This window comes from Camelus bactrianus, unplaced genomic scaffold, assembly GCF_048773025.1.
Source record: "Camelus bactrianus isolate YW-2024 breed Bactrian camel unplaced genomic scaffold, ASM4877302v1 HiC_scaffold_152, whole genome shotgun sequence".
NCBI lineage: Eukaryota > Metazoa > Chordata > Mammalia > Artiodactyla > Camelidae > Camelus > Camelus bactrianus.
The window spans coordinates 1,179,834-1,193,127 of NW_027413922.1; positions in this window are offsets into that span (position 1 = coordinate 1,179,834).

The window sequence follows — 13,294 nt, forward strand, 5'->3', positions numbered from 1 at the left end:
CCTCCCTCCGCCGAGGGGACCCGGGGTGGCAGCCGCCACAACCCCCGTCCTTCCCGCGCCCCGCGCCCTGCCGCCGCCGCCGCCGCCCCCACTCACCTCAGGGGCGCAACCGGCACAGCCGGCCGTCGGCCTCGTTCCCGCCGAAGCGTCTCGGAGCGGTACTCCCTGCGCGGGCCGGTTCTTCCCCGGCGGCCGCAGGGGGTTCAGGGGTGGGGGGGCGGGGAACGGCCGTCACTTGAGCAACGAACCGAAGCGCCGCCTGGTGGCATTTTCCACATGCCGGCGCCACCGCAGCCGCCTTGGGTCCGCACAGCCCCCTGCCGGCCGCAGCTCTTGCTGTCTCGCCGAGCCGACAAGCCTCCGCGGACAGGGGAGGGAGCCACGGCGCGAGTCGGAGGCCGGGCGGGGGTGTGCACAGACTCTGTCCTCTGGGGACTGCGCGCATGCGCACCAGCGGGGCGGGACCCGCGGCCGCTGCGTGGGGGCGGGACCCGCGGCCGCTTCGTGGGGGCCGGCCCCGCCCAGGGGCACTGGTCCGGCTCAGCCAATCGCGAGCGCCGGGTACCTCTTGGCGCGGGCGATTTGAATGGTTCGCGGCCGCCCGAGGTGGCGGCAGGTGGGCACGCCGCTGCCCTTTTGGGAGCTTCTCTGAGATCGGGAGGGGAACCCGCCCCTCGTCCTTTCGCCGGAGCCCCACCCTCCCCAGGCCGCGGGACTGGCGAAAAAAAAAAAACAGCTGGGAAAGTAAAACAACACTGACTTCAGGATAACGGTTACCTCTTTGGATGCAAAGAAGGGAATGGGATAAAGGAAAGGTGAAAAAGAAACTTCAAGCATTTGTATACGATCTGATTTCAGAAAAGAAAGATTTTTAAATGCTAACGTTTTGCCACAATGCGTCAATGTTTTAAAGAAATAAAATGTTAATATGTAATTTTATTACATAAAAACCCAAAATATAGCCATGCATATGCACACAGATATGCATACTTTATATGTAAACATAAACAACATGATTCAATGAATAAAATGATAGAGATTTTCTTTATCATTGAGCTTTATTCTTTTCCTGAACTTAAGGTTATTTCAGGTACTTCAGGGCTCCAGAGCTTGCCAGGAGACGCACATGTCCAAGAAGGCCAGTCCCCAGCAGGGAAGCAGGATGGAGCCCCAGGTGCAGGTAGGTCACGGCACGATGGGGGTACTGGGGATGGTCGAAGGCAGGCAGGGAGGCTCGGGCTCAGGCAACGGGGAGGGAAGCATCGGGGTGTATGTGGGGCACAGGTAGGCCAAGGCAGGATGCAGTGAGGGGCGCTGTGTGGGACCCAAGTAGGAAGGGAGGGGAGGGGTGCTTCAGGAGCCAGGGTCGGGCTATCCCCTCCCCCCACCTCCTGCCACCTCCCAAAGCAGCAGCTGAGTCCCTCCTGAGCTCCCTGTCGGACAGGCCCAGCTTTGGCATCTGCGTCCTTGCCCCAAGTTGCTACACGGCTCCCCTCATCTGGAGCCCCCGGCCCACTTTTCTTTCCCACCACAGACTGAATGCATCTTTGGACATGTGGCTGGCTCTGGGATGAAATGTTTCCAGGGCACTTCATTGGCACTCTTAACTCGTGTCATAACACACTGAATTGGTTTATAAGTACGTTTATAAATAGCTCATTCACAGGAATATCAAACTTCCTCACTCTTGGTCAACATTGACAGATTGTAATTTATCTTAGCATGTTATACATACTCCAGTTAAGTATTTTTCCCCCTTTGTCTGTGATCGTCTACAGAGAAAACTGGCCTGCTAGTAGCTGAGAGTCCATCTCTGCCTTTGCTCTTTTATTTTTCCTGAACTTCCCGTGTGGGATAATTTCTCATATTGCTTTCCCTGATCCTAACTTACTTATTATAATTAAGAGGGGTGTAGGAATAGGAATATAGTATAGTTATGAATGTACAATAACATATATTCCATTATTCTAAATTGATTTAAATTTACTTAAAAATTATAGTTGAAGATAGAGTGCCTCGTTTGGAAGGGAAGGGGGTCTACAGAATATTTGCTTTTATAACGGGGGTATTGGGCCTGAAATGATAGCTATGGCCATAAGTTAGCAACGTTTGCTAGGAACTGGGTTGATGTTAACTCTGCTAGTTCTGATCCATGGATCACAGTCCTTTGTAGATCTATGGTCTATTGTAGACTTTGTGTGTTAGGTGCAGCATTTATCACATTTTATGTACCGCATTATATATATGACATTCAGTAGCTTACCCTTCTAAATGAAAAGATAAAAGGACTATAGATGAGTAGATTCTTAGTGAGCTGTTCCCCGCCCTCTCCCATTCCCACTAATTTGGTTAGAGATAGCCAATACAGAAGATTCTTTAAACATGTGGATGAGGATAGAAACTCAATCCTTAACCATTACACAGTTTCAGGACTGACTTTAAATTAAATTTTAGGCTATCATTAGCAGTTTAGCGCTATTCTCAGGTTTCTTTTATAGTCTCTTGTTTCGATGACCTTTTCGTACTTCGGTCTTTGCTTAATTTCATTCAGAGGTAGAAAATACGGTAATTTTTAACAACTCCTTGGTAATTCTGCAAATACAAAGGAACTTTTAAAAAGGCAGATTTAAAAAGAAAAGAATTGATTTGATTCCAAAGCTGGTATTAACATATTTTAATGCAGAGGAAAGATAAGGAGCAAGATGAATCTTAAGGTTATAAGAGGCCCATCAAATTGACCTACATGAGCTCACAGAAGTTACACGTTTCCTAAGGCCAAGGAACTGTTTCATGACCTTGAAGGGTATATTAGTATTTCTATGTAAGTCATTACATTTTCAAACATTGGAACTGCTCAGATTTGGTTCACTGCACAAACCAATCACTTAGAATGTTAAAGAGCATGACTTTGGTCTCCTGGAGACAGCTCTTCTGTGATTGAGCTCTCCTTTGCACGGCCTGTCTACCTTCCCTTTGAATTTTTTTTTCTTGTTGTTGTTTTGTTTTTTTTTTTCCCCTTGTCAGCCTACATTGTGAATGCAACTGATAGAACAAACACCAACACCTAACACTGGAAACTCTCTCCTCTGAACTCATTTGAAACACATACTGAGGTTCTCAATCGGCAAGTTTTATAAAATGTCAGAACGTTTTATTAGGGTTGGGAGTGATTGTTGGACTCATTATAATCACACAGGGAGCTTAAGAAAATACTAATGCCTCAGCCCCACCTGCAGAAATTCTGAATTAACTTGTCTGGGGAAGGCTGCAGGCCCCTATGTTTTTAAAAAGTTTTCCAAGCAATTTGAATGTCCAGCCAATTGGAGAACCACTGGGCTAGTCCCATGCGATCAGATAAAAACAGAAATTCATATAGGATTGGACATAGCAAAGGGCACAAAACTAGACATCAGAATAGCTGAGACTAAACACTGACGGCGCCGGCCCTCCCCGCCCCGCAGAGGCCCGCGCGGCCTCCCTCCGCCGCGGGGACCCGGGGTGGCAGCCGCCGCAACCCCCGTCCTTCCCGCGCCCCGCGCCCTGCCGCCGCCGCCGCCGCCGCCGCCGCCGCCCGCACTCACCTCAGGGGCGCAACCGGCATAGCCGGCCGTCGGCCTCGTTCCCGCCGAAGCGTCTCGGTGCGGTACTCACTGCGCGGGCCGGTTCTTCCCCGGCGGTCGCAGGGGGTTCAGGGATGGGGGGGCGGGGAACGGCCGTCACACGAGCAACGAACCGAAGCGCCGCCTGGTGGCATTTTCCACAGGCCGGCGCCACCGCAGCCGCCTTGGGTCCGCACAGCCCCCTGCCGGCCGCAGCTCTTGCTGTCTCGCCGAGCCGACAAGCCTCCGCGGACCGGGGAGGGAGCCGCGGCGCGAGTCGGAGGCCGGGCGGGGGTGTGCGCAGACTCTTTCCTCTGGGGACTGCGCGCATGCGCACCAGCGGGGCGGGACCCGCGGCCCCTGCGTGGGGGCGGGACCCGCGGCCGCTGCGAGGGGGCCGGCCCCGCCCAGGGGCGCTGGTCCGGCTCAGCCAATCGCGAGCGCCGGGTACCTCTTGGCGACGGCGATTTGAATGGTTAGCGGCCGCCCGAGGTGGCGGCAGGTGGGCACGCCGCTGCCCTTTTGGGAGCTTCTCTGAGATCGGGAGGGGAACCCGCCCCTCGTCTTTTCGCCGGAGCCCCACCCTCCCCAGGCCGCGGGACTGGCGAAAAAAAAAAACAGCTGGGAAAGTAAAACAACACTGACTTCAGGATAACGGTTACCTCTTTGGATGCAAAGAAGGGAATGGGATAAAGGAAAGGTGAAAAAGAAACTTCAAGCATTTGTATACGATCTGATTTCTGAAAAGAAAGATTTTTAAATGCTAACGTTTTGCCACAATGCGTCAATGTTTTAAAGAAATAAAATGTTAATATGTAATTTTATTACATAAAAACCCAAAATATAGCCATGCATATGCACACAGATATGCATACTTTATATGTAAACATAAACAACATGATTCAATGAATAAAATGATAGAGATTTTCTTTATCATTGAGCTTTATTCTTTTCCTGAACTTAAGGTTATTTCAGGTACTTCAGGGCTCCAGAGCTTGCCAGGAGACGCACATGTCCAAGAAGGCCAGTCCCCAGCAGGGAAGCAGGATGGAGCCCCAGGTGCAGGTAGGTCACGGCACGATGGGGGTACTGGGGATGGTCGAAGGCAGGCAGGGAGGCTCGGGCTCAGGCAACGGGGAGGGAAGCATCGGGGTGTATGTGGGGCACAGGTAGGCCAAGGCAGGATGCAGTGAGGGGCGCTGTGTGGGACCCAAGTAGGAAGGGAGGGGAGGGGTGCTTCAGGAGCCAGGGTCGGGCTATCCCCTCCCCCCACCTCCTGCCACCTCCCAAAGCAGCAGCTGAGTCCCTCCTGAGCTCCCTGTCGGACAGGCCCAGCTTTGGCATCTGCGTCCTTGCCCCAAGTTGCTACACGGCTCCCCTCATCTGGAGCCCCCGGCCCACTTTTCTTTCCCACCACAGACTGAATGCATCTTTGGACATGTGGCTGGCTCTGGGATGAAATGTTTCCAGGGCACTTCATTGGCACTCTTAACTCGTGTCATAACACACTGAATTGGTTTATAAGTACGTTTATAAATAGCTCATTCACAGGAATATCAAACTTCCTCACTCTTGGTCAACATTGACAGATTGTAATTTATCTTAGCATGTTATACATACTCCAGTTAAGTATTTTTCCCCCTTTGTCTGTGATCGTCTACAGAGAAAACTGGCCTGCTAGTAGCTGAGAGTCCATCTCTGCCTTTGCTCTTTCATTTTTCCTGAACTTCCCGTGTGGGATAATTTCTCATATTGCTTTCCCTGATCCTAACTTACTTATTATAATTAAGCGGGGTGTAGGAATAGGAATATAGTATAGTTATGAATGTACAATAACATATATTCCATTATTCTAAATTGATTTAAATTTACTTAAAAATTATAGTTGAAGATAGAGTGCCTCGTTTGGAAGGGAAGGGGGTCTACAGAATATTTGCTTTTATAACGGGGGTATTGGGCCTGAAATGATAGCTATGGCCATAAGTTAGCAACGTTTGCTAGGAACTGGGTTGATGTTAACTCTGCTAGTTCTGATCCATGGATCACAGTCCTTTGTAGATCTATGGTCTATTGTAGACTTTGTGTGTTAGGTGCAGCATTTATCACATTTTATGTACCGCATTATATATATGACATTCAGTAGCTTACCCTTCTAAATGAAAAGATAAAAGGACTATAGATGAGTAGATTCTTAGTGAGCTGTTCCCCGCCCTCTCCCATTCCCACTAATTTGGTTAGAGATAGCCAATACAGAAGATTCTTTAAACATGTGGATGAGGATAGAAACTCAATCCTTAACCATTACACAGTTTCAGGACTGACTTTAAATTAAATTTTAGGCTATCATTAGCAGTGTACCGCTATTCTCAGGTTTCTTTTATAGTCTCTTGTTTCGATGACCTTTTCGTACTTCGGTCTTTGCTTAATTTCATTCAGAGGTAGAAAATACGGTAATTTTTAACAACTCCTTGGTAATTCTGCAAATACAAAGGAACTTTTAAAAAGGCAGATTTAAAAAGAAAAGAATTGATTTGATTCCAAAGCTGGTATTAACATATTTTAATGCAGAGGAAAGATAAGGAGCAAGATGAATCTTAAGGTTATAAGAGGCCCATCAAATTGACCTACATGAGCTCACAGAAGTTACACGTTTCCTAAGGCCAAGGAACTGTTCCATGACCTTGAAGGGTATATTAGTATTTCTATGTAAGTCATTACATTTTCAAACATTGGAACTGCTCAGATTTGGTTCACTGCACAAACCAATCACTTAGAATGTTAAAGAGCATGACTTTGGTCTCCTGGAGACAGCTCTTCTGTGATTGAGCTCTCCTTTGCACGGCCTGTCTACCTTCCCTTTGAATTTTTTTTTCTTGTTGTTGTTTTGTTTTTTTTTTTCCCCTTGTCAGCCTACATTGTGAATGCAACTGATAGAACAAACACCAACACCTAACACTGGAAACTCTCTCCTCTGAACTCATTTGAAACACATACTGAGGTTCTCAATCGGCAAGTTTTATAAAATGTCAGAACGTTTTATTAGAGTTGGGAGTGATTGTTGGACTCATTATAATCACACAGGGAGCTTAAGAAAATACTAATGCCTCAGCCCCACCTGCAGAAATTCTGAATTAACTTGTCTGGGGAAGGCTGCAGGCCCCTATGTTTTTAAAAAGTTTTCCAAGCAATTTGAATGTCCAGCCAATTGGAGAACCACTGGGCTAGTCCCATGCGATCAGATAAAAACAGAAATTCATATAGGATTGGACATAGCAAAGGGCACAAAACTAGACATCAGAATAGCTGAGACTAAACACTGACGGCGCCGGCCCTCCCCGCCCCGCAGAGGCCCGCGCGGCCTCCCTCCGCCGCGGGGACCCGGGGTGGCAGCCGCCGCAACCCCCGTCCTTCCCGCGCCCCGCGCCCTGCCGCCGCCGCCGCCGCCGCCGCCGCCGCCGCCCGCACTCACCTCAGGGGCGCAACCGGCACAGCCGGCCGTCGGCCTCGTTCCCGCCGAAGCGTCTCGGTGCGGTACTCACTGCGCGGGCCGGTTCTTCCCCGGCGGTCGCAGGGGGTTCAGGGATGGGGGGGCGGGGAACGGCCGTCACACGAGCAACGAACCGAAGCGCCGCCTGGTGGCATTTTCCACAGGCCGGCGCCACCGCAGCCGCCTTGGGTCCGCACAGCCCCCTGCCGGCCGCAGCTCTTGCTGTCTCGCCCAGCCGACAAGCCTCCGCGGACAGGGGAGGGAGCCGCGGCGCGAGTCGGAGGCCGGGCGGGGGTGTGCGCAGACTCTTTCCTCTGGGGACTGCGCGCATGCGCACCAGCGGGGCGGGACCCTCGGCCCCTGCGTGGGGGCGGGACCCGCGGCCGCTGCGAGGGGGCCGGCCCCGCCCAGGGGCGCTGGTCCGGCTCAGCCAATCGCGAGCGCCGGGTACCTCTTGGCGCGGGCGATTTGAATGGTTCGCGGCCGCCCGAGGTGGCGGCAGGTGGGCAAGCCGTTGCCCTTTTGGGAGCTTCTCTGAGATCGGGAGGGGAACCCGCCCCTCGTCCTTTCGCCGGAGCCCCACCCTCCCCAGGCCGCGGGGCTGGCGAAAAAAAAAAACAGCTGGGAAAGTAAAACAACACTGACTTCAGGATAACGGTTACCTCTTTGGATGCAAAGAAGGGAATGGGATAAAGGAAAGGTGAAAAAGAAACTTCAAGCATTTGTATACGATCTGATTTCTGAAAAGAAAGATTTTTAAATGCTAACGTTTTGCCACAATGCGTCAATGTTTTAAAGAAATAAAATGTTAATATGTAATTTTATTACATGAAAACCCAAAATATAGCCATGCATATGCACACAGATATGCATACTTTATATGTAAACATAAACAACATGATTCAATGAATAAAATGATAGAGATTTTCTTTATTATTGAGCTTTATTCTTTTCCTGAACTTAAGGTTATTTCAGGTACTTCAGGGCTCCAGAGCTTGCCAGGAGACGCACATGTCCAAGAAGGCCAGTCCCCAGCAGGGAAGCAGGATGGAGCCCCAGGTGCAGGTAGGTCACGGCACGATGGGGGTACTGGGGATGGTCGAAGGCAGGCAGGGAGGCTCGGGCTCAGGCAACGGGGAGGGAAGCATCGGGGTGTATGTGGGGCACAGGTAGGCCAAGGCAGGATGCAGTGAGGGGCGCTGTGTGGGACCCAAGTAGGAAGGGAGGGGAGGGGTGCTTCAGGAGCCAGGGTCGGGCTATCCCCTCCCCCCACCTCCTGCCACCTCCCAAAGCAGCAGCTGAGTCCCTCCTGAGCTCCCTGTCGGACAGGCCCAGCTTTGGCATCTGCGTCCTTGCCCCAAGTTGCTACACGGCTCCCCTCATCTGGAGCCCCCGGCCCACTTTTCTTTCCCACCACAGACTGAATGCATCTTTGGACATGTGGCTGGCTCTGGGATGAAATGTTTCCAGGGCACTTCATTGGCACTCTTAACTCGTGTCATAACACACTGAATTGGTTTATAACTACGTTTATAAATAGCTCATTCACAGGAATATCAAACTTCCTCACTCTTGGTCAACATTGACAGATTGTAATTTATCTTAGCATGTTATACATACTCCAGTTAAGTATTTTTCCCCCTTTGTCTGTGATCGTCTACAGAGAAAACTGGCCTGCTAGTAGCTGAGAGTCCATCTCTGCCTTTGCTCTTCCATTTTTCCTGAACTTCCCGTGTGGGATAATTTCTCATATTGCTTTCCCTGATCCTAACTTACTTATTATAATTAAGCGGGATGTAGGAATAGGAATATAGTATAGTTATGAATGTACAATAACATATATTCCATTATTCTAAATTGATTTAAATTTACTTAAAAATTATAGTTGAAGATAGAGTGCCTCATTTGGAAGGGAAGGGGGTCTACAGAATATTTGCTTTTATAAAGGGGGTATTGGGCCTGAAATGATAGCTATGGCCATAAGTTAGCAACGTTTGCTAGGAACTGGGTTGATGTTAACTCTGCTAGTTCTGCTCCATAGATCATAGTCCTTTGTAGATCTATGGTCTATTGTAGACTTTGTGTGTTAGGTGCAGCATTTATCACATTTTATGTACCGCATTATATATATGACATTCAGTAGCTTACCCTTCTAAATGAAAAGATAAAAGGACTATAGATGAGTAGATTCTTAGTGAGCTGTTCCCCGCCCTCTCCCAATCCCACTAATTTGGTTAGAGATAGCCAATACAGAAGATTCTTTAAACATGTGGATGAGGATAGAAACTCAATCCTTAACCATTACACAGTTTCAGGACTGACTTTAAATTAAATTTTAGGCTATCATTAGCAGTTTAGCGCTATTCTCAGGTTTCTTTTATAGTCTCTTGTTTCGATGACCTTTTCGTACTTCGGTCTTTGCTTAATTTCATTCAGAGGTAGAAAATACGGTAATTTTTAACAACTCCTTGGTAATTCTGCAAATACAAAGGAACTTTTAAAAAGGCAGATTTAAAAAGAAAAGAATTGATTTGATTCCAAAGCTGGTATTAACATATTTTAATGCAGAGGAAAGATAAGGAGCAAGATGAATCTTAAGGTTATAAGAGGCCCATCAAATTGACCTACATGAGCTCACAGAAGTTACACGTTTCCTAAGGCCAAGGAACTGTTCCATGACCTTGAAGGGTATATTAGTATTTCTATGTAAGTCATTACATTTTCAAACATTGGAACTGCTCAGATTTGGTTCACTGCACAAACCAATCACTTAGAATGTTAAAGAGCATGACTTTGGTCTCCTGGAGACAGCTCTTCTGTGATTGAGCTCTCCTTTGCACGGCCTGTCCACCTTCCCTTTGAATTTTTTTTTCTTGTTGTTGTTGTTTTTTTTTTTTTCCCCTTGTCAGCCTACATTGTGAATGCAACTGATAGAACAAACACCAACACCTAACACTGGAAACTCTCTCCTCTGAACTCATTTGAAACACATGCTGAGGTTCTCAATCGGCAAGTTTTATAAAATGTCAGAACGTTTTATTAGAGTTGGGAGTGATTGTTGGACTCATAATAATCACACAGGGAGCTTAAGAAAATACTAATGCCTCAGCCCCACCTTCAGAAATTCTGAATTAACTTGTCTGGGGAAGGCTGCAGGCCCCTATGTTTTTAAAAAGTTTTCCAAGCAATTTGAATGTCCAGCCAATTGGAGAACCACTGGGCTAGTCCCATGCGATCAGATAAAAACAGAAATTCATATAGGATTGGACATAGCAAAGGGCACAAAACTAGACATCAGAATAGCTGAGACTAAACACTGACGGCGCCGGCCCTCCCCGCCCCGCAGAGGCCCGCGCGGCCTCCCTCCGCCGCGGGGACCCGGGGTGGCAGCCGCCGCAACCCCCGTCCTTCCCGCGCCCCGCGCCCTGACGCCGCCGCCGCCGCCGCCGCCGCAGCCCGCACTCACCTCAGGGGCGCAACCGGCACAGCCGGCCGTCGGCCTCGTTCCCGCCGAAGCGTCTCGGTGCGGTACTCACTGCGCGGGCCGGTTCTTCCCCGGCGGTCGCAGGGGGTTCAGGGATGGGGGGGCGGGGAACGGCCGTCACACGAGCAAAGAACCGAAGCGCCGCCTGGTGGCATTTTCCACAGGCCGGCGCCACCGCAGCCGCCTTGGGTCCGCACAGCCCCCTGCCGGCCGCAGCTCTTGCTGTCTCGCCCAGCGGAGAAGCCTCCGCGGACAAGGGAGGGAGCCGCGGCGCGAGTCGGAGGCCGGGCGGGGGTGTGCGCAGACTCTTTCCTCTGGGGACTGCGCGCATGCGCACCAGCGGGGCGGGACCCGCGGCCGCTGCGAGGGGGCCGGCCCCGCCCAGGGGCGCTGGTCCGGCTCAGCCAATCGCGAGCGCCGGGTACCTCTTGGCGCGGGCGATTTGAATGGTTCGCGGCCGCCCGAGGTGGCGGCAGGTGGGCACGCCGCTGCCCTTTTGGGAGCTTCTCTGAGATCGGGAGGGGAACCCGCCCCTCGTCCTTTCGCCGGAGCCCCACCCTCCCCAGGCCGCGGGGCTGGCGAAAAAAAAAAACAGCTGGGAAAGTAAAACAACACTGACTTCAGGATAACGGTTACCTCTTTGGATGCAAAGAAGGGAATGGGATAAAGGAAAGGTGAAAAAGAAACTTCAAGCATTTGTATACGATCTGATTTCTGAAAAGAAAGATTTTTAAATGCTAACGTTTTGCCACAATGCGTCAATGTTTTAAAGAAATAAAATGTTAATATGTAATTTTATTACATAAAAACCCAAAATATAGCCATGCATATGCACACAGATATGCATATTTTATATGTAAACATAAACAACATGATTCAATGAATAAAATGATAGAGATTTTCTTTATCATTGAGCTTTATTCTTTTCCTGAACTTAAGGTTATTTCAGGTACTTCAGGGCTCCAGAGCTTGCCAGGAGACGCACATGTCCAAGAAGGCCAGTCCCCAGCAGGGAAGCAGGATGGAGCCCCAGGTGCAGGTAGGTCACGGCACGATGGGGGTTCTGGGGATGGTCGAAGGCAGGCAGGGAGGCTCGGGCTCAGGCAACGGGGAGGGAAGCATCGGGGTGTATGTGGGGCACAGGTAGGCCAAGGCAGGATGCAGTGAGGGGCGCTGTGTGGGACCCAAGTAGGAAGGGAGGGGAGGGGTGCTTCAGGAGCCAGGGTCGGGCTATCCCCTCCCCCCACCTCCTGCCACCTCCCAAAGCAGCAGCTGAGTCCCTCCTGAGCTCCCTGTCGGACAGGCCCAGCTTTGGCATCTGCGTCCTTGCCCCAAGTTGCTACACGGCTCCCCTCATCTGGAGCCCCCGGCCCACTTTCCTTTCCCACCACAGACTGAATGCATCTTTGGACATGTGGCTGGCTCTGGGATGAAATGTTTCCAGGGCACTTCTTTGGCACTCTTAACTCGTGTCATAACACACTGAATTGTTTTATAAGTACGTTTAGAAATAGCTCATTCACAAGAATATCAAACTTCCTCACTCTTGGTCAACATTGACAGATTGTAATTTATCTTAGCATGTTATACATACTCCAGTTAAGTATTTTTCCCCCTTTGTCTGTGATCGTCTACAGAGAAAACTGGCCTGCTAGTAGCTGAGAGTCCATCTCTGCCTTTGCTCTTCCATTTTTCCTGAACTTCCCGTGTGGGATAATTTCTCATATTGCTTTCCCTGATCCTAACTTACTTATTATAATTAAGCGGGGTGTAGGAATAGGAATATAGTATAGTTATGAATGTACAATAACATATATTCCATTATTCTAAATTGATTTAAATTTACTTAAAAATTATAGTTGAAGATAGAGTGCCTCGTTTGGAAGGGAAGGGGGTCTACAGAATATTTGCTTTTATAAAGGGGGTATTGGGCCTGAAATGATAGCTATGGCCATAAGTTAGCAACGTTTGCTAGGAACTGGGTTGATGTTAACTCTGCTAGTTCTGCTCCATAGATCATAGTCCTTTGTAGATCTATGGTCTATTGTAGACTTTGTGTGTTAGGTGCAGCATTTATCACATTTTATGTACCGCATTATATATATGACATTCAGTAGCTTACCCTTCTAAATGAAAAGATAAAAGGACTATAGATGAGTAGATTCTTAGTGAGCTGTTCCCCGCCCTCTCCCATTCCCACTAATTTGGTTAGAGATAGCCAATACAGAAGATTCTTTAAACATGTGGATGAGGATAGAAACTCAATCCTTAACCATTACACAGTTTCAGGACTGACTTTAAATTAAATTTTAGGCTATCATTAGCAGTGTACCGCTATTCTCAGGTTTCTTTTATAGTCTCTTGTTTCGATGACCTTTTCGTACTTCGGTCTTTGCTTAATTTCATTCAGAGGTAGAAAATACGGTAATTTTTAACAACTCCTTGGTAATTCTGCAAATACAAAGGAACTTTTAAAAAGGCAGATTTAAAAAGAAAAGAATTGATTTGATTCCAAAGCTGGTATTAACATATTTTAATGCAGAGGAAAGATAAGGAGCAAGATGAATCTTAAGGTTATAAGAGGCCCATCAAATTGACCTACATGAGCTCACAGAAGTTACACGTTTCCTAAGGCCAAGGAACTGTTTCATTACCTTGAAGGGTATATTAGTATTTCTATGTAAGTCATTACATTTTCAAACATTGGAACTGCTCAGATTTGGT